This window comes from Tupaia chinensis, unplaced genomic scaffold (genome assembly GCF_000334495.1).
Source record: "Tupaia chinensis unplaced genomic scaffold, TupChi_1.0 Scaffold144058_1, whole genome shotgun sequence".
Taxonomy (NCBI): domain Eukaryota; kingdom Metazoa; phylum Chordata; class Mammalia; order Scandentia; family Tupaiidae; genus Tupaia; species Tupaia belangeri.
In genome coordinates, this window is record NW_006203910.1 from 992274 (window position 1) to 996156 (window position 3883).

A 3883-nucleotide genomic window follows, 5' to 3' on the forward strand; every position below is an offset into this window, starting at 1 on the left:
AGAGAGAGAGAGAGAGAGAGAGAGAGGAAAAGAAAGAAAGCACCCCACCCTCCAAGGAGGTATGACCATGCCACAATCCCTTCTCCTCCATTCTCTTGGGATTTGGGGCACGCATGCACACATGTCCAGTGTGTTTTCCAACTTGCCAGATCCAGACCACACAGTCATGTGGAATTCAGCTGCCTTAACCACCATGCCACGATTTACTTGACAACCTTTAAGGAGTCTAAGTTCTCCAGTGACCACATGAAGCAGAGCCACTGCCATTCTAAAATACAGCAGAACTGTCACATGAGAGAAAGGTGAACTTCTGAATTTTTAAGCTACTCTCTTTTTTTACAAGGGCCTGTGTTTACTCTATAAAATGCAGATACGTAAAATGCAAATATAGAGAGATGGTGAGGTTATTGCTGGTTGAGCAAGCAGCATGAGTAGACAAAGAGACATGTGAACATGCCTGGGGTATTTGAAGAATCACAATAGTTTGGCCAGAGCATATGGTATAAGAAGTTGCAATGACAAAATTGGAAAGGTAAGTTCAAAAATTATATTATCAGTGATCTGAGACTCTAGACCAGTGATAAAAGGGAGCCACTGAAGATTTAACAAGGGAATGACACAATATTTCCAAGAAAATATTCTGGCAATTGTGTGTGTGCTGAGTTGAAGTGGAAAGAGAAGAGAGGTGTGAAGTTCAGTTAGCCTTTTGTGAATAATGACAATAAGAACCTCAATGAGGGTAATTCTAGTAAAAGTGGTGACAGGGTCCATATTCTCAATTTAGGTACTCTTCCCTGTCCCCCTCCCAGAAAAAAAATCTAATAAGGAACAATGAGATCTAAGAGGTAGAACTCATGCTCAGATATATAGTGTAGCTTAGAACTAATTGGCCCATGGGGCCAAAAGGTGGTGTGGTGGTTAAGGCACAGGTCCCAGACTTAGTGGTTTGTTTTCTCACTTTATCTCCCTCTCTCACTCTCTCGCCCTCTCGCTCTCTTGCTCTCTCGGCCTCTCCCTAGTGAACACATGTGCCCTATAGCAAATTTTTAAAAATAATAATAAGTAAAATTAAATAAATATTTCTTTTAAAAATTTTATTGGCCCAGGCCCAGCCTAGGAGGCATAATCTATAGATCCTTTGGGGCTAGCGCTCTGAGCAAAAGGGATCTCAGTATGAGATCCTGTCAAGGGTTTTCTTGCTTTCTTTCTCTCTCTTTTGTCATGTGTGCACATTTACTCTATTAAAAAAATAATGACAGTACCAGCAGTTAGCGTAATGGCTATGTCGCTGGACTCCCACATAGTCGACCACGGTTCGAGTCCCGGACCCGGCGGCTTAATCTCGCGCCAGGCGCATATGGGTGCATGCCCAAGATCCCGAGAGGAGAATGGAGAAGAAGGGATTGCGGCGTGGCCATCTCCCCTGGGGAGTGATTTCTCGCTTTCTGTCTCTCTGTCTCTCTCTTCTGTCTGGCGAGCGCACGCGCCCTGTAGCAAAAACCTCTCCAAAAAAAGAAAAAAAATAATGTAACAGCAAGTGGTGTGATGGTTAAGACAATGGACTCCCACATGGGTGACCACAGTTCAAGTCCCAGACCTGGTGGCTTGCTTTCTCATTTTCTCTTTCTTGCTCTGTCTCTCCCTGGTGAGTGCACATGCCTTATGGCAACTTTTAAAATAATAAATAAAATTAATGATTCTTAAATAAATTTAGTTGCTCTCAATTCCACAGAAATATAGTAAGCCAGGGGCCAGCAGGTGGTGTGGTGGTTAAAGCTACTGGATTCCCACATGGCTAACCACGGTTTGGGTCCCAGACCTGATGGCTTGCTTTCTCACTTTCCCTTTCTCTTTCTTTCTGTCTCTGGTCAAATTAAGAAATAATAATAACAAATGGAATTAAATAAATAATTAGTTTTTTTGGAGAGGTTTTTGCTCTAGGGCGCGTGTGCTCTTCAGAAAGAGAGAGAGACAGAAAGTAAGAAATTACTCCCCAGGGAATGGCCACACCACAATCCCTTCTCCTCCATTCTCCTCTTGGGATCTTGGGCACGCACGCACATGTGCCTGTAGTGAGTTTAAGCCAACTGGTCTGGGACTCCGACCGCAGTCGACTACATGGGAGTCCAGTGGCATAGCCATTATGCCATCTGCAGGTTCCTAAAAAGATCATTCTTTTTTTTTTTTTTTTTTTGAGAGGTTTTTGCTATAGGGTGCATGCACTCACCAGAAAGACAGAGAGAGACAGAGAGACAGAAAGTGAGAAATCACTCCCCAGTGGGGATGGCCATGCCACAGTCCCTTCTCCTCCATTCTCCTCTTGGGATCTTGGGTATGCACGCACACGCACACACACCCAGCATGAGTTTAAGCTGCCAGGTCCAAGACTGGAACGATAGTCAAGTACATGGGAGTTCAGTGACATAGCCATTATACCAACTGTTGGTCCCCCTAAATAAATAATTCTTAAATAAAAAAAAGAAATATAGTAAGCTACTACAGATCTTTGAATTGCACTTGGACAGAAGCAAGGGACAAAGTGCTATGATATGGAAATGTACCATAACCAGAAAAACCTAACTATTATATGGAAATGTATCCATATATCTTCTTCTCTTTATTTGTATTTCTAGAAGTTAAATTGAAAGGGAACTACTGTAAATAGATACTATCTTCCCAGTGAGCTCCTTTCACTTCTGAGCTGTTTTATTTTTGACTAATTGTCCACAGTAAGCACCAAACAGCTGACCTTAGTTGCTGTGTCCCAGATCTTCGTATACCCCCAGAGGCATGAGGAACATTCCAATATACTGCTTACTAAAGTTGTGTATGTTTTTAAATTTTAAAACATTTTTATAATTTTGCTTTTCAGAAAATTTAGCTATTTGTGTATGGGGTTTGCTTTAAACTATGGTTCAGCTACACTAGAAAATAAATATGTTTCATGATAAATATACTCCAAGTTGGTGACTGGTTAAAATTTCAGGATTATAGTGGGATCCAATTGAAGCACTCCTAAGAGTGTGAGCACACAAATATTGAACTTGAAAATTACAGCCTTCAAGACTGTACAGAGTACACTAAAGAAGTTGATTGAAATCAATTACCCTCCTGAAAACTGGGAGGTGTTCAGAGAACAATTAAGAAGAGTCCAATCCATATTCATTAATACAGAGTGGGTCCCCAAATGACAGAGATATCTGCTGTGATTAACAAAGAAGTTTAAGAAAAAAAGAAGTCAGCCTCACAGAATAGAGGCATGGGAAAGTCTTGCAGAGCACAATAGACAGTGAGGTTCTTAAATTATATAAGAAAGAAGCTTCAATATAGTTTATGATAAAATGAATTTGTTACTAATAGGAGCAGTAGTGAGAGTCTTTAATTCAACCCAGAGAGGGAATGAAGAAGCCTCATTTGCTCCTACCCATGGCCTATTTGATAATATGTTAATTGTTTTAGTCCATCCAGCCTGCTATTATATAATATCACAGCCTTAGAAACAATGGAAACTCATTGCTCACAGTTCTGGAGACTGGTAAGTCCAAGATCAAGGTGTGGAGAGACTTGATGTATGGTGAGCGTCCGTCAAAGTGTGGAGAGACTTGATGTATGGTGAGCGTCCACTTCCTAATTCAGACAGCCATTTCACTCTGCCTTTATGTGAAAGGGGCAAGCAGCTCTTTGGGGTCTCTTTTATAAGGGCACTCATCCTATTCATGAGGATTCTCAAAGGGACCACCTATTAATACCATCACATTGTGGGGTAGGATTTCAACATATGAATTTTGGTGAAACACAAATATTCAGATCATAGTATTAAGATTCTGTGTGGTAGGTCAGACCCAAACATAGGCAGAAGAAGAAGGTGGCCTGTGAGAATCCT